Source organism: Molothrus aeneus, chromosome 10 (assembly GCF_037042795.1).
Source record: "Molothrus aeneus isolate 106 chromosome 10, BPBGC_Maene_1.0, whole genome shotgun sequence".
NCBI lineage: Eukaryota > Metazoa > Chordata > Aves > Passeriformes > Icteridae > Molothrus > Molothrus aeneus.
Genome location: NC_089655.1, coordinates 14370880 through 14389160, shown reverse-complemented (window position 1 = coordinate 14389160; position 18281 = coordinate 14370880). Strand labels below are relative to the sequence as shown.

General features: G+C 45.5%; 1 long non-coding RNA gene across 1 annotated transcript; it reads left to right on the top strand.

Moving 5' to 3' along the window:
• The first annotated feature begins 9711 nt into the window (after positions 1–9711).
• On the top strand, positions 9712–14109 carry LOC136560886 (uncharacterized). Its single transcript, XR_010784215.1, has 3 exons — positions 9712–9831; positions 12235–12374; positions 13718–14109. It is a non-coding gene; the product is annotated as an uncharacterized lncRNA (long non-coding RNA).
• The last annotated feature ends 4172 nt before the right edge of the window (positions 14110–18281 follow it).

The following is an 18281-nucleotide window of genomic DNA, read 5'->3' as shown; positions in this document are numbered from 1 at the left end:
AGTGATTTTTCAGGCTGACATGAATTTTGAGCACTAACATTTTTGTTTTCATCATGTTTTTCTTTTTATTGCAAGCAGCTTCCTTTCCCTCTGCCCATGGGACAGGGGACTGCAGGACTTTGCCTGAGACAGGGAGAAGAGATTCTGCAAAGCCCAGACTTTGTCTGAATTGCTGTTCTCACAGAAGAGTGACCCACAACACATGAAATATATTCCTATGTCAGAACATCTCCCCATCTCTAACACAGGAGGAGCTGCAGCAGACTAACAGCTGATGCTTCATCGCTCCTGTCCAAATGTTGTTGCCCACATGCTTGACAGTGAATTAGCTGCTAATAATGGATCACCAGACTCTTCTGGGGTGAAACGTTTACAAGAAGCAACATGCTGCCAAGTTTAAAGTCTGGGAACACAAGGCAATTTCAAACCTGTCATTTCCTCACAGAAAGGGGATTATTGCTTTGTTATCAACAAAGATACTATGTTCTGTAGCTTTCCTGCCCTTGAATTATTTAGGTCACATGGGATGGCCATGGGTTACATTGAAAATTGCATCTTTTGGGTGTGTTTATGTACTGGATATATGTCTATATAAACATCCAGTGTGGAATTCACTGGCTGTGTGCACACCCAGTGCAGGTGCACACACCACATACATGCAAGTCTCTGTGCTCACAAACTTGCCAATATCCTCAGACAGTCCCTGTAACAGAGATTTATTGCCAGCTGCCCCTGTTCCTGGCAGTCAAGGTGCCCCCTGTGATAGGTACAAGGAATCAGTGCAGCACCTGAGGCACTGACTGAAGGGAAAGCTGGCAGTACCCTGCTCCATCCTTGGTGCCACAGGCCTTTGGGTTATCTGGCTGAACTTCACTGCTTTGTCCAGTGAGAGGTGCTCTGAGAGCCTTCTCTTGATCACAGCTTTTCTATGGCTGTGCTCATTCCTGCTCATCAACACGTAAAGGACCTGGAGATGATAAAGTTGCCTGTTGGCGTGGAGTGAGGATTGTGCTGTTCCATCAAGAAGGCAGCAGCTGATCCCACTTTCATTTTGGGTGAGCCATCTCATACTCCCTGCTGGGTTTTGCAAGAATTTCTGTGGATGCTGGTGCTCAGAGTGTACAGAGCTTCAAGTAATGCATTCACATGCCTGTACTGCAGAAAAGTGGGAGATGGATTGGACCTAGTTTTTAAAAAATCCTAAATCAGAAAATGTATCTCAGCCATGTTCTGGCTTTCCAGAGAAGCTGACTGTCCCTTTTACTAGTTAAAGGACAAGAACTGTGGTAACAAATTCATACTAAACTACTGGTTTGTAGAGAAAACATTCTACAATTTTTAGCCTTGTTTCATTTTTGTTATGATATTGAAGCATACAATGATAACAAGACACTCTAATATTTTGTTCGTATCTGGTAATTAACAATATAAATATTCTCAGGGTGCTCTCAAGTCTTTTCTTTTGCACATTCATTTCCTCTGCTTCACAGTCTTTAGTTAAACTGGCTTGAAAAATCACATTTTTCAGAATGTGCACATTTCTTGAGGAACAGTTTTAACTTGAATAAAAGTTGATTTCTTGCAGCTCCTCAAAAGCTGAGAATTTATGCAGAGTATTCAAGGCTAATTGCCTGTAGTTTTCCAACTGAGGCTGTCATCATGATCTACAGAAAACAGCACCCAGCCCTACATGAGATATAGCCATGATTCCATCTTCTTGTGTAGTGAAATAAATATGTATGTGTGATGTATCTACACATCTATAGTATATGCCCTGTACATATGTCTTTGGTACTTCACTTAAATATGTCAGTTAAAATAATGTGTTGGAATATTTAGACTATAAGCAAAACACTGAGAGATTATGAACTTTGAATAAATTCTGATAGTTAATATGCATATGCATTTACCTTTGCAGGGCAGTAGCTGCCTTACAAAATGGTGTTGTACTGCAGAATTGCCTGTGATTTACAGCACTACCAATGTGCTGATTGACTCAAAGGAATTGAGACAGCAGGTCTGGCTCTGGCATAAGATTTAATGTATTTAACTGTTTCTTTCCAAGTGCAAGGCAACTGCACCAGTACAGAGGCAGTGGCATATTTTAAAAGGGCATTTCCCTCACAAAAGCAGGTATAAGTCACAGGAAATCTAAATTTGTCGCTGCATGAAAATCAGAGAGTAAAGAGAAGCTGTTTGGAGGGCTCATTGTTTGAGAATTCCTTTTAGGAAGCTCTTCATCAGTAAATCTGTAGACATCATCATCTCTTCTTACTCTAAGCCAAGCAGGATAAAACATTATGTTTTCCTGTCAATGCCTTGGATTAAAAATGACTAAACAAGCATTTGTGGCAGGTTAATTGCTCCTGGGGTACCTGGAAGCCCTGCACAGAGTGGGTGTGAATATTAACTCCAGCCAGCAGCAGTTTCCATGCGGGGAGGCCGTGTCAGCAGACAGAGACAGCCCCAGCAGGCTCTGCCCAGCACAAGGTCAGCTCGACCTTCCTCCCCTCTCCCTTATTGTTTCAGCTGCTCCTTGTCTGAGCCAAGAAATCTGCTCCCAAAGCAGAGAAGCAACACTGAGATGGAGGGGAGGGGAGGGCAAGGGGCTTGGAGTAAAACTGCTATTCTTTAAAGAGCTCATAGCATGAATCTCACCTATAAAACTACAGCACAAAAATGTTTAGCCAATGTTTCAAACCCACCTGTCTATCACACAGGCACACAAACACAGCTTCTCTTTTCTCCAAAGACCTATGTTCATATTAAAGCAAATAAATGGTGCACTAACATTTGTATTCACCTCAGATTAGTTGGAGGAGCATGTACTTACACTTGGAGATTGTCAGGATTATACACAATCAAAGCAAGAATTGTGTTTTTATGACTGCATATAAATATGTGCCCTAGGGCTTTGTTTCCTCTGGTATTCCATTCTGCTCAGATCTCCAGGTCTCTGAGTGTGTGCACCCCTTGAAATGTGGGGAAACACGGTAAGAGAAGTGACAGCAGAACCAAAGAGTGGCCAGGGCTGGTCTTTCCACTCAGGTTTTGAGATTATTCAGAGGAGGCTGCCTTGTCTGCTCTCCAGAGGCTGTCAGCATGAGTGGCACTTAGGCAAAGTCAGGTTACTTGGTCTGATCAGGGATGTAACATTAGAAATTGAATGTGCAGTCATCTTTCATACTCATCCAACCTCTCATTGCTTTTGTGCCTAATACAAGTGTTAATGCATTTATTCTTGCAATGGTGTCTTGGAGCAGGCTGGTTCTGTGATCCTTCTTTGGCAGGGAGGGAGCTGAAGTGCAGTCACCTGGGGAAGGTCAGGCAGGAAAACTGAAGGCAGGAAAGGGAGCAGGAGAGCTTCCTTAAAACCTTAGAACATTCCTGTCCTGGAGGCTACTCCTGGGGGAATGAGGACGGAACAGGGCAGGCACACAGGTGTGGTGTGAGTCAGTTTTACCTTTCCAGTGCCCTACACCTCCTCAGATGTCTGAGTGGCAGCAGCAGGTACTGTGGGACCAGCTGCATTCTTGGCACGCGTATTGGTGACCCTTGGTGGTGAATTGGGGCATCCAAGATGAGGACAAAGCCTGCTTTGGGAAGGGGCCAGGGAAACAACCCCAAGATGCATCTTATCAGCTGAGACTTTTTCAGTGATGCATTGCTTTGGACCCTGGTCTTAACTCTCTGACCTATCTTAATAGTGACATCCTTCTTGACACGGCAATATGAAGAATTCTGCACCAATTAATTTTGTATCTGGATGCAACTTTGGCTTTTAGATGGATTTAGCTCCATGGACCAGACCCCATCTGCTTTTGTGGGTGAAGGGAGATGCAGATGTCTCAAAAAGCAGCCAAGAGCAGAGTTCTTTTGCAGTCACTGGTCAATACTTGATGTAAATAACTAACTGCAGTGACCCAGCAGCAGTGCCCAAGGTTATCTCAACTGGCCCAGCTGGAGGGCACGAGGGTTACAGCCAGGGCTGTTTCCAGGGCCATCCTGCTGCCCTGCAGTTAATTTCAGGGTGTGCTCCTCTGCAAAGCTGGCAGAGAAGGTATGTGAGTGTGATAGCACCTACTGAAAGACATCAGTTGTATTCCTTTGCAGGCTTTTCTTTTTCCTTTTCCTCCCGTGCTATTTTTACTCTTGTTTGAACCAGTGTTTAATTTGCCTCTTTTCACTTCTTGCCTCTAATAACAACTCTCTCTCTCATCTCACTGCTTTGCCTGATCATCTTTCCTCCTTCTTTGTTAGATGTCTGGTTTCTCATATTCTCCTTTCTTCTCTCCCCCTGTCTTGCACACTTCTCCTCACACACATTCTCATGTATTGTTTATCTGCACAGTTCCCCATGTTCAGAAGGTGTCTTAGGAGCCAGGGGAGAGGGTCACAGCCCTGCCAGCTGCCTGGACACGTGCACACAGAGAGCCATTTCCACGAGGGAGGCAGGCTAATGTCTGCCAAGGAAAGCCAGCTTTGGTAGCCCAGCAGTGCCAAGCAGGCAGTGCATGGAGCCTGCTGCCTCTTAATGCAAAATGTGCCCCTTTAACCATTTACTTGTCCTCCTGTTTGCCCTGTTGTTCTGCTTCCATTTCAGCAGTGTTTTGATGGCATTTTCTCGGAGGATTCTCTTGTGCAAGGCACAGTTAGCACTGCATCCCTGTCAGTCAGAGCTAAAGGTGTGAGCTGGCAGCCTGGAGGAGGTCTTTGCAAACCCACCCACCAGCTCCATGGCCATGTCAGGGTGTGCGTCTGGGTCACTGGGCTCACTGGAGCCCTGCTTTCCTTTGATCAAGCTGTTGCAGTGGTGCCACACCTCATTCTCCACCTCACCCCTGAACCTGCTCCTTTGCAGGGCTGTTTCAGACCTGTAGAAAAGTGCAGAGCATTAGGAGTCCCTGCATGGCAGCTGGAATTCATGGGGTGCAGTTTCTTCTGGACTGGTTTGCCATGGCTGGCTGATTGTGGTCTCTAAGCGGAAAACTCTGCATTTTGATTGTTGTCTGTCCCAGTGTCCCATTTCTGACATCTCTGCAGTGTGTCCCCTGCTTGAAGGACTTTTGTGGTCTTTTATACCCAGAGAGTTATTTTCAGGCCTATCTGCCTGTCCTCTACCACTCAAACATGGTCATAGCACAGCACTGGCTTCAACAAAATGGTACAGGATTGCAGCAGGATTGCCAAAATTGTCTTCCTCATGAAAAGGGCAGCCAAGCTTGCCGCAGGACTGGTTTTCTGTCTTTCTGCCTCTTAGCCCTCAGGCAACAAGCAGGCTGCCCACCCACTTGTAATTAAACATTGAGGGCACCTCCAGTGAGCTGTGCTTGTCTGCCCCTGTGGCACCTGCCAGGCCTGTGGAGCTCCTGATGGCAGCAGGGTCCTTCAGACACGTGTGGGGCTCTGGGACCATCCCCAGGCACTTCCCCCATTCTCTGGGGCTCTTCTCAACCCCCTGATGGGCTCCAAGGCAACAGATTCAGTGGAGGGAAGAAGAGTACAAACAAGGATATTGCTGGGTGACTCTCATACAGCTGGGATTTATCTCCCACCTAGCAGCTCATGCATGCACACATGTATTTTAGGTTTTCAAAGAGTGGGAGTAGTCTGGTCAAGTTTTCCTTTCGCATTTTCAGTTTCCTTCTCTCCACTCCCAACAAACATCTCTCTCTGGCAGAAAAGACCAGGGGAGTAGTGAACCTAAGATCTGCCAGATGAGTGACCACCTGCTGATCAAAAATCCCTAAAAGTAATCATAGGCCTGTTTAGTTATTTGTGTGTTGTTAAAAAGAGCTGAGAGCCTGTCTCAGCAGCAGTGATTTAAGTGCTCCTTCAACCCCAAATGCTGCCAGAGCCACCCTGAAGGAGCTTTCTCTGCCATTCCCAATGGTGTTGGCCAGCCCTCAATGGCTTTGTGTGCTCTGTCACACAGGATGGGGCAGGACAAGTCTCACAGCACCACAGCCCCCTGAGGAGCCAGCGTGGTCCCATCTCCTGTGGTTGGAGGTGGCTGCTGCCACCACTGATGAGAAGACTGGGGTCTGATAGCCATGAGCTGGAGCAGACACAATAGTTATCTAGATGCTTAAGTAAGTCTGTTTGTTCCCATTTCTGTGGGAGTTCTGAAGAATCTGTAAACTGTTTTCTTGCTTGCTGTTTTGGAACAGAAATTAAAATCTCAGATGGTTGATGGTAGAAGTCTGGATAACCTCAATATTTCATCTTTGATTTTGACTTCCTAACATTTTATTTACTTCTTCAGAAGCCAAGAAATGAGTTAACATGCAGAATAAAAGTGTTTGTTAAGAACAGAAAGGAAGAAAAGTTTTTCCATGTTCTTTTTCTCACAAAAAGTCTAAATGTGCAGCAAAGAAACATTAAAAAAATATAAAAGAAAGAAAGAAGCTAATGGGTGAGAGGAATAACTGATGACTGAAGGGTGTATAGGGAATGTGCTCTTTGTGTATCTGCTCTATCATGAGCCAAAGCTAAGAGTCAAACTGAAAGACATCCGATTAGTTAACAACCTCTCCATTTAAGTACATTCAAAAAAGTCAAATTATAGCAGGAAGAATCTGGGCTCGCCTCCGTCTCTGCCCTAAAATATCATTGTTCATTCTCACAGCCTGGCCAGAGGCCAGCTGCTGCCAGGCTTTTAGCCACAGGGTGTATTTAAAAACCATTCTGTGGTCCTGTTTTCCTGTCAGTCCAAGTGAAACCACTGTAAACAACCATTTTCAAGTGTGTCCATGTCCGAACAGAGGCTGTTGCTGGGTTCTGTGGGGTTGGTTGGGGCAGCGGGCAGAAGGGATGAGGAGCTCCAGAGCAGAGCACTCCATCCTCTCCTTCTCCTGCAAACATCTGCTCAAGCCTGAGAAGGGGTTTTTCCAGCCAGGATCAGGCTCTTCAACAAACCATGGGAGTTGGTTTGAGCTCTGCACGTAACACCAGTGGAAATCTGGTCAGTGGACTCCCCTGATGGTGGCAGTCCATCACAGCCTGCTATGGGCTGGATGAAACCCCAAGGAAAAGACAAAGCTATTGCACAGAACTGTCAAAAGCCCCCAAAGAAAACAGGTGAGGGAGGCAAAACTCCAAGGAAAGCCTCCAACTGGGAGTGTGTTTGGCCATTGTTTTTCTTGTGCATCTAGGCATGGATTTTGTGAGCTCCCCAGCCAGCCTGACTGCTGTGTGACAACACAGGACCAGTGAACCAGTGAAGCCCTCTCTTATTTCTTTTAAATTACCTCTGCAAGAAAATTAATAAAAATAAACAAACCCTTCCCCCCCCCCCCCATTTCAGCTGCACAGTGGGAACAGAGAATAGTTGTTTGGGTTTGGGGGTTTTCTATATTTTCTATAGACATTGACATTTTCCTTTGAAAATAAGTGAAGAAAGCAAGCAAGCAGTGAAAGCCAGCTCTGATTAAACCCTAAGCCTCTCAGCTTGTTGCATTCGTTTCTTTTGCCCTGTTTGCCTTCTTTACAGTCTAAAAAAAGCTTCTGCCCTGTGCAGGGCCCTTTTTCCAGGGCTGGGGAGTGGGCTGGCAGTGGTGCTGAGGATTGCTGAAGCACTGGGACTGTGGTGGAAGCCACTGCCCTGCTCCTCTCCAGTGCTTGCCCCACTTACCATCATTTTTGTGGCACCTCTGGGGAGCTGGTACTGCCACATCCACTGGTGTATTTCATCAGGGGGAAAACAGGTCCTGCATCCCTGGTTTTGTGGCAATTCTTCTGAGTGAGGAATGGAGGAGCACTCACAGATCATGCCAGGTGCAGCCAGACCCTGCTTGTTTGTGCCCCTGCAGAGTTTGTGTGCTCAGTGCCTGGCTTCCCCCGCAGGCAGAGGACCTGCTCCCAGAACAGAAGCATTCCCAGACTTATTTCTGTCCTCTCATGTGAGAGCTAGGGGCTGGTTTGATCATGTCTCAGCACTCAGAGATATAAATATCGTTTGTAGGATGTCTCCCTCTCTGCCTGGGACTGTGTTTGCTCACACACATGCACTCGCACAAACTGTAGGTGGCACTTGGAGAATTATCAAAGATGCTGCTGTGTCCTGTGCCGGGGTATGGCTCTGTGCACCAGCCAGGAGCAGAAAAATGGATCAGTTTCTAGGGAGAAAGGCAGAGAGGGAGCAGAGCCTCTCTGGGAAATAACCCCTCTCGTTCCTCGCCTTCGCTGGGACGCGGCATTCGGCTGCTTACAGCCTGTGGGAGAGACGTGCCAATACCCTGCACTTTTCTCTACAGTATGTTTTATTTATCTGCCTCAGAGGAGGAGGTTTGCTGTAGTTATCGCCCCAGGAGTTCAGCTGGATACAAATGTTAACCAACTAGAGGGGAAACAGCTTGCTCGGAAGGTTTTATGGTTGTTTAGTACACAGCGAGCGAGTGCCAGGCACAGATTATGCATTTCAGAGCTCCTGGCCCTCTCCTGCCTGGATTCTCAGCACAGGAATTCAAACTACACGGATCAATTCGCTGTCTGTCAGCAGCTGGGTACTGAAGGGCAACCCTGGATCGATCCATTCTTGGAGCACTGTCCTCATTCCAGGGATTACATGGTTTCCTCTGTGCTGTGTTAACACTTTAGGTGCTGGGTGTTAAGTGAGCTCTGCGTGTGGTTATCACTTTTGGATGGTAATCTTAGAGAAGTTTGTATGTTCAGGATATGAATCTTGCACAAAGCTTGCTCTGTGGATGTTCAGTGTTGCTCTATATGAGGTGGAGCTGGCCTCTTTGATTGTGTACCAGAACATTTTGCTGAATGTTCTTTCATTCAGCAAAAACCTAGATTTTGGAAATTATTCTGTGCTTTTCATGCAAGCTCTGAATGCCTCTGGAATGCACATCCCTGGTATAATATTAAAGATGAAAATGAAGAGAAGTTTGCTGCAGTTCACACGCTGAGAAACCCAGGAATGCTTCTCAGCCTGCTGAAGTGCCATCACATGAAAACTTGCAAAGTTTCTGGCCTTTCTGGCATTGGGAGAGGATATGTGAGCGTCATCATTCATTTTTAAAAACAACTAAGCGGCTTAGAAGTCTGTAGGAGTGGGGCCATGAGTGAAGTGTTTCAATCCTTTGTGGTTTGGAAATTGTTGCTAAGTCCTTGGAGACGACCTCAAGATCCCCTTTTAGCATTCCTCACTCAAGAGCTGCTCTCAGCTGCTGGGATGTGGAGCCCAGCAGGACCTGAACAACCAGCCATGGGAGGGAAGGGCCATTTTATGGGCATCTGGGTATTCTCAGTTGCTTGCAGAAAAACTTAGCAGCCAAAAAGGTAGAATGGATTGGGACCATACCCTGTAAACCACTGGCAGGGGCTCCCAGAGCTCTGCCTGGTTAGATAAGCAAGACCTGGGGAAGAAATCATCTCCAGCTGCTGGTCCTGCCTAACCTCTGCTTGTTCTCACCCTTTGGGCACTGGGTTAAGATCCAGTGTCAGTCCAAACTGTATTGGCAAATTATTTCCATTCCTCTTTCCTACTTGAGCCCCTTTGTGCACTGATTGCTGCAGATTTGGATGGAGCTGGGTGAGCAAATGCATTTCTTTTTGCCAAAGGCCATGGCCCTTGTTTGTCATCCACCCTGGTGCTGGTGAGTCTGGAGTTCTCTGCTTAGGGAAATGAGCTGGAAGCGTGTGTAATGTGAGCTCTACTGCAGTCTTTTCTTTCTTATTCTTTCCATTTTGTTTCAGGTGAATGCATTGATGATGCCACTGTGTTAATCACGGTCTTAAAGCAGAAGACTGCATCTTGCCTGTATCAGCACAAGTGATTGGCTTTGGAAGACTATCCAGGACCTTGTATGAGCACAGCTGCAGGTAAATCTACATTGGTAATACAAGGTATACATAGAAATATTTGTCTAAGAAGTCTGCATTTCAGAAAGATATCAAAACCAATAGACCCCAACAATCACAGTATCACCCCACCGTATCAATGCTTCACTGAAGTTTTCTAATGATAAAAACAGCTGTGCAAAATCCACACCTCTTTTTGTTTTCTTCGCTCCTCTCCCCTGCCAAACCCTCTCAAGTATGACATCAGCCTGAGCCCTGCTCATTTGGATCCTCAGCCTTCAGTGCCAGATGACAGCAGAGCCACTGAGGCATGTTTTGTTAACTTTAATTATGCTCAGTGTGGTGGAGCACAACATCTGGAATAATTGGGATAATCTCCCGGCCCGTGTGGGGGGCAGGGATGTTGAAGGAGAGGGGGAAGTGGCAGTGAAGGAGAGCTGGCAGCACAGGAGCAGCAGTGCTGCAGTCCAGGGGCATTTCAGCAGGCAGCAGGTTCTAGCAGCTCTCTGGAGTGTTGGTGCCTGGTGGGTCTGGTGCAGCACTTGGGAAGGTTCATCATCACAGGCTGGGTTTGCCTGAGACTCATTTATCCCTGTCCAACATGGGATTGTTATATACAATATAAACACTGTTGTTAGAAACACTGGTTTTGGCTGTTTGTGAGGCACAACCCACTGCAGTGCAAATGTGCTGGTCACTTTTTACACTGAATATTCACAAGGTCCTTTGAAAACAAATTCTGCCCCAAGTCCTGTTCACAGAGTTAATGGAGGGTCCCAGTGCTGGCAGCTGTGAGCAGCCACTCCTTGAAGCTGGCAGAGAAGCCACTCCTGGAAAGCACAGTGAGATCTCCCGGGCATGCAGGGACCTGCAGGAGCAGCCTTCCTAAGGATTTGCACTGCTTTATCTTAATCAAAAACATTTATCTGGGTTTGGAAAAATTTGAAGTCTGCCCTGGTTTACTCTGCTTTGGATGCAAAGACTGTTTGTAAAATCAGCCAAGAAACAGTGGATCCTCCTCTTAGCTTAAGCTTGCAGTGCATACACCTTCCAGGACCAGACATGTGTGAGGCTATTTTGAGATTTACAGGGTAGAAAGCAGTAAATTAAAATGTCATAACCATAATGGTTGCAGAGTGTTGGAAATCAGAGGTGATACATATTTTCCAGCTAGGTTTTATCCCAGCTTTCAATTCTACCTAACCTGGAATTAGGATTTTCTGAAGGTAACTAGCCTGTTTGCAGCAGTTACATCCCATTTTCAGCATTTGTCATCAGCCCTTAAAGCAATCTTTTTGATTTGCTTTGATCTTTTTGGTTTTGCCTTTTTGATCTTTATAGGTCTCTTCCAAACCAAATTGTGATTTTACTTTTCCTCTCCATCACTCTGTTGTCCTTTTTTTATCTACCACAAGTGAAACACCTATTTCTGCAGGTATTTACAGTTCCAAACCAGTCTTGGGACTTCAGGTAACTCTCAGGCAATCACATGTGCTTAAAGAAAAACAACAATCTTAAAATTAAACTCAGGGGGCTGTTTTGGATGCTACATGTATATAACTGTATAACAAAAACCCTAACATGCCGTAGTAAACTTTACTTAACAGATTGCTTGATCTCTACAAATGTTAACCTCCAGGTTTTTATTTACTGAGCTGGTGTTTAATGATGCCATTGTCTAATTGAAATGTGTTCATTCCTTCTCCAAGTGCCACTGCTAAGCAATTTACTGACATATTGCAGGAGGACTGGATGGGATTTTCTTTGTTTCAGAGTAAACTTGGGAGACAGATGGTGTTCAGACAGTGCAGATGGGACAGCTTCCATTGCTTTCTTTATGGAGTCTTTCTTGCCAGCTAAGCACTTTTGTTCTCAAATGGCAAAACTGTAATTTTCAGAGGCACCATAGAGAATGGGCAGGAGTACAGGAGGAAGGAGATTTAGATTTGTGCCTCTTCATCAATGTGGAAATTCACTTCCAAACCCAGAGCTGGAGGTTGCTGGAGCCCAGTTGCCATCAGCTCTTGAGCTCAGGCCATTGCACAGACAGGAGCAGCTTGGAGAGTCCCAATATTTCTCTTTTTCTTACTGTTGTACTGCCTGTCTGGAGCTTCCAAAAACAAACCTATGGCTCACTCTTTTGCTACAGAGAGAGAGCCTGGGGCTCACAGAAGGGCTCTGAGCTGCACAGCAGGGGAGGAGGGCTGGGAATAGAGCCCAGCTGACCCTGGTCTGGAGCCAGGACCAGCCCAGATCATCCCCTCCAGGGTGGGTGGGAGCAGAGAGCAAGGGCAGGCTGACCCGGTGCTGCTGGTGGGAGCAGACTCCCAGAGCCAGGTGGCGTTTTCATTCCAACATTCACACACCTGTAGATGGGGACATTCAGAAAAACACATTTGTTAGCAATGGTTTTTTTCCCCTCAGGTGCATGAGGCAGCAGCAGAATTGACATTTGGCATCCTCAGCAGGCTGATGTTCACCACAGGGACAAAGAGCCATGGTAGCTGGCACACAGGGAGGATTACCAGCTCTTTTCAAACTCACTCTCCTGGATTATCACAAAGGTAAAGAGCTCAGCAGAAGAGGTGTAGTTCCATTCCTTCCCTGTAAAGCATCTTATGGGCAGCCTGACTGCAGTGTTGTTGTGCAGCTCAGCCAGGAGATGGGCTGGAGCTTCTGTCTCTAACAGTCCTGGGGACTCTGCTGTTACTGTGGATTCTTTTCACCACCAGCTGCCTGCCTGCTATTCACACTAAAACACCAGGAGACAGTGATAAGGAAGGCCAGGTGTGGCCCTAGCCCATTTCTTAGAAGCTGTTCACCTTTTGTAAGCCAGTTCTTTCAGCAGTGTGTTAGAAAATGAAATCTGAGCTGCTCTGAAACCCATGGGACTTGTGCCAACTGGGCTGGAGTTTCAGCCTGGAACAAAGACCAGAGCTCTCTGAAATACTGCAAAATGTGAAATTTTGGCCACAAGCCTCTCTCACTTTTGAATTAAGAGCTGTGTTTATTTATTTATATATTCATTTTTGCAAGGGGCTCTAGAAGCCAGTTTTCCTCTCTGTGAAGACAGCTGAGTCTGTGCTGCCTGCCTTGGATACTCAGGGCCACCCTCTGGACAGAATTCATTCCCTGCTCTGGCACCAACCTGGCAGGACAGATGTGGTTGGAACAAGATCCCTGGTGAACCCAGAAGGGAGCTGGGCACAGCTGGCAGTTTAGCACAGCACTGCTATGAAATTCAGGCAGCTGAGGGCCAGGCAGGCTGTCAGCAGCTGCTGCCATGCAGTTCTGTCTGCACACTCCCTGTGGACACGTGGCCAGGGATCTTGGGGTCTGCCATGCATTTCTGTCTGCACACTGCCTATGGACACATGGCTGGCAAATCTCAGACAGTCCTGGCTCTCTCTAATAGGATTAGTTAGCAACAGCGCTAGAAATACTCAGGGCAGCCATCTGTGGAGAGATGACCCTGTCTCTGTGTGTTTATAGCAGCTGTATGGCTTTAACGTGCTCCTGTTCATGGGCTGTTGTTAATTTTCATTAATGTCATACCATTCAATGGAGAAAGGAAAGTCTCTGGCTCAGAGCAAAAGCCACCCTAGGACTGTGGGACTCTCATTAATCTGCCAGTGGGAAGAAATCTCCCACAGGATCCTGTGAGAAGGGATGCTCCTGCTGTGTCTGCAGTGAGGGCAGCAGGCACTGAGGTCATGGCCTGGCACTGTGGCTGAGGTGGTGGAAGGGCTCTCTGCTCCCACAGATGAAGGGATGAGCTGCCTGCAGGAAATCACCTGGGTTTGCTCCTTCTCTTCCTGATGGTGCCACCTCTGTGGCAAATTACTTTGCTGTTAGAGGGTTATGGTTTCAATTCATACAGCTTCTAACATATTTTGTTGTTTGTCAGTTTATGGAAGGAGCCCATTGCTGTGCTTTCTGACTCCAGAGTGCCCATGTAAGGGCTGACAACCCCAAAAGTTCAGTGCTCACACTCCCAGGGCTGATTCCCTCTGCCTCACGTAGGTATGCAGTGTCAAACCAGGTAAGTGGGGAAATATTAGAAATTCAGCAACTTAGCACATGTGCAAACATGCCAACTGCCAGGAGTCCTCAGAGCAATAAGATGAAACATTTTGAATTACAGAACAAAATGTCTGTGCTGGGGTACTGAAATACATGTCTTTAATGTGCTGTTACTGAGGTTTAGTGGCAAACCAGAATGAAAGGTACTTAAAAAATCTTTGCTTCATGTAATGTTGCTGTAGTCCACATCATTGCCCAACATATCATGAAAGACAATATTATCCAGCTTTTGAATTGGTTCAATACCAATTACTTTTCTGCTTCAAATAGCAAGAAACATTTTTCAAAAAAATTGGTTTTGCTTAGACGTTACAGAAAATAAAATTAGCAGACATCAGAACTCTGTCTTGGGAAATTTGCTGCAAAGCAGGTACAAGTATAACAAAAGTAATTATAAGTGAGTGCTGATAATTTATTTACTGAGATAATGCCATTGTTAGAGATGTCAAAATCCTTTTTTATCTGTTTCTTTTTTATCTGCACAAGTTGGTTTTTTGAATGGGTTTCCATGCTTCCAGCAGGAGGAGACTCCAAGTTTCTAATGGGGCTGTACGAAGTACAAGGACTTTTCCATGGGAGCAGGGAACTGGAGTCACATTGGATTTTGGAGAGGAGCAGTCCCTGTTTGAGTTTGGCCGGAGGATCTGTGTCAGACTGGGCTCCTGAGTGAACATTTATCCCTTGTCTGGGCTGCATCACATTGGGGTGGCCATGGAGGGTTTGGTTCATGAAGTGACTCTTGGAAAAAACTCTTGTGCAGGAGACAAGGGAAATGCAACAGATCTGATATTCAGTCAAGGACAGGTTCCTCTCCGTGGGTGTCATCATGGAGCTCACTATGGAGCTCCTGCCTCTGGAGAACTCTAATTCCAGCAGGGAGCTGTGCTGCGTTCCAAAGCAACAAAGTACATATGCACTTAACAAACCCAAGCTCAGCTCCTTTTGCAAACCAAAATAAATTGTTTCCATGCCTGCCCGGATTCTAAATTAGCAGAACAAACAGTCATTTAAAATGAATGATTTCAAGTCAGAGGAATACAAATCAGAGGCTGTGTTTTTTCTCATTGGAAAAATACTGTTCCACCAAAAAAAATATTACATAGGTTTTTAATCTTCTACAGATGGGATAGAAGATAATAAAGTGGTCAAGAGACAATATAACACATCTGGCTCCACATCTAACATATCCAGATATTGACAAATCATTCTTTTTGGTGCTTTTACACGTAGCAAGGGTTATCAAAGACAACATTTTTATTTGGCTTATGTGAACCTGCACCCAGAAAGATTTTATCCCAGAATCCACCAATATGGGCAGTTTCTGTGGTCTGTTGTGCTCTGCAGGAACCCCAGAAGCTCTGACAAAAGACATCATTCAGGTTTTGCTGAGAAGAATGGTGATGCAGGAGAAAAGGAGGAAGGAGTGCCTGTGGTGCCCTGTTTTGAAGGGGAAATAAAATAGAGGGATCAGGCAACATTAGCTGAGGCTTCACACAGAGCTGTTTGGAGTCCTTTCTACAGCTCTGCCTACACTGCTCCTAACTCCTGAGCTTTGGCTCTGTCTCTCTGCCACCCTCACCAGCCACACTTTCCTTCATCTTGGCCAAGAAATCATTTCTGCATGGAAGGAGGTCAGTGGGTGATCTGAGTTCAGAGGTCTTCCGAGGAATTGTCAATCCAGGCAGCAAAGCTGTTTGGAACAAGTTATGAGAGGTTACCCTCGGGCAAGCAAAGATGTGTGATGAGCACATTACTCCAAAGGGAGCTCATAATTTGATACAGACCTCTGGAAGCTACCAAATTCCAGTCGTGCATATTAAAACTCTGAACGCTTCAGGTCTGATTTAGGCTGCTGCAAAGTCAACAGGAGTCTCTCACTGCCTCCAGTGGGCTTTTAATGTGATCCTTATTGAATAAATAATCAAGAAGTAAACCTGCATAGAATCTGATTACCTGGTCTGCAGCCTCTGAATGAACTCTCTGCTGCATTATGGAATTACAACACTGGCATGTGAGATCCCAGTGAACTGAGAGCAGAATTTCCATTGCCCAGCTGAGTACCTCTGGTCAGGCTGATGTCTGACTTCTGCTCTGAAATCAGCAGTCTGTGTTACACAAGAGGTCAGACTCTCTGATTTACAACTGTCCTTTCTGCCTTTAATAATCTGTGATGAAATCTTTTATACATGAACTGTAAGTGGCTGCAAGTGCCTGCACCAGCTGGCAAACCTGCCCCACGACTACTCACCCTTTCTGCAAGTCATTGGGGTTCCAAGGCTGCCAAGATGGTGCTCTGAGATGGTCCAAAAGATCTCTTTTATTTAGCAGCACAGCTGTTTGTTATTCTGTCCAGGAGCAGCAAAGCTATCAATTGCACAGAAGGAAAACATTTTAAAGCACACTAAACAGCGAATAATCCTCTGCTCAGGCTATTAAAATATCCCAAACCACAAATTTCTCAGTGTTATTATTTTGTAGCAGACATCTGGCACGCCAATCTATAGAGCAAGGAGGTGATGTGCTCATATCAAGTTTGGATTAAAAGGGGATGTCCAGAAAGCCTTGTGCAGTCTGCTTCTAGTCAGGAACTGCTTCTGCAGACCCTTCATCTCCAATACATTGTCTTACAGTCACTGCCACGTTTGAATGGCCTGTTTTGTTCCCATGATGGGGCTGGATGTGTCAGGTGGAGCCTTGGCCAGCGTGCCTGGCACAGACCACCTTGTGAGGGAGAGGGTGTCTGCAGCCAGTCCTTTTCTCATGTATTGACCCACCTACCATTTTTGGGACTTGCAATAATTGCTCTGATTGTTTGCTCCCATGAGGTCTTTGCCCTCAAATCCTCAAAAGCAGTTTTTGAGGAGCTGACCAAGCCAGGATCTAAGGCAGGCTGACTACAAGATGTTCTGCTGTCATCAGAGGTTCCTGCAGGGCCAGACCCCCCCAGGCATCACAGGTGCTGGCACAGAGGGGATTACTGAGGAGGGAAGAGGGCTACAGGCCTATAGTCATAGACAGACAGACAGGCCCACTTCCCCTCCAAAACCAAAAACTTACAGTTTGGTTTTTCAGTCCTTCAGCCAGCAGAAAAATCCTGGTCACACTGTTGCATAAAATCTACAGCTGTGGAAAAGAGTAACTTCCCTGAAGTTAAGATAGAGGATGAGTGGTGTCATCTGGTATGAAGTGTGAGATTTTGGAGACAAAGGAGGACAGATTCCTGCTGTGTACTCTGGAAGGATACTGGATATGACTTTGGGGGACACAGTGATAGTGGAGCCCTGGAAAATATTAAAAATAGTCTTTGAAAATATTAGGCCTTGTATTTTCTCAGATCACTGCACCTGCGTAAGCAGTATGATAAATGATATAATTGTTAGATGTGATGATTGTTTAGTAGTTAAATGTAATTATTATATAACCATAAGAAGAATCGTGAGAAACTATGTTGGAAATTTAAAGGGGGCTATGTTTAGCTGAAATCTGTGTATACAATAGAACAATATAAGTTTGATAATTATCATGAAAGTTATATAACGATAGAGTGTAAAACACGTTCACCTTGAATGTATGGTCGGAATCAGATTTGGGTGGAAATCACCCCGATTCCCAGAGCTCTTCAATAAAAAGCACCGCATATAATCGCTTCTGTGATTATGTGTTTTTGAACGCTAACAACAGGAGAGGTGGCACGTAGCAAATATAAGGTCTGGATGTTAACACCAAGAGTCTTCATCTTATTTCTGTGATCCTCTGACACTGTGCAATCATTTTCTAGCCCTGAAAATGATGGTCAAGGTTTGATAAAAGGTATAACTCATCAGTATGTGCAGAAGCCTCTGCAAAATCCAGATGGGAAAATGACCTTGATTCCTGCAGTTAAAAAGAAAATGAGGCTTGGGCCAGTTTAATTCCCAAGGTTGCACATTGATTTCATTGGAGTTGCTCTGGGGGTGAGTTTGATTCTCAACTCTTTGAAGTTTCCAAAACAAAGCAGAATCCAAGTGGGCAGCAGTATGGAACTGATGGGATTTTTTTGTTTGGGTTTTGGGCTTTTTTTTTGGTTAGTTGTTTTAGTACAAGCTACACATGATGTACAACTATTCCTGCAAATCTGTAGGAGCAGGCAACTATTTTACAAAGAAAAGATAAAGCCTTCACCAGGAACCAGCTCATGTTGACTTTAGAAAGATTTCCTTTTATTGATGAAAATATCTTTCTGTTTAAAGTACTCCCAGCTTTGACTCTCAGGACTGCAGCCATTCTGTCTCTCTGCAGCCACCACCTGCTGATGTGTTTGCAGTAGCTTGTCCAGAAGAACATATTTCTGAACAGAAAACTGGTTTTACTGAATTAATATAAAGTGGAAGCAAACTGCAGCAGTTCAA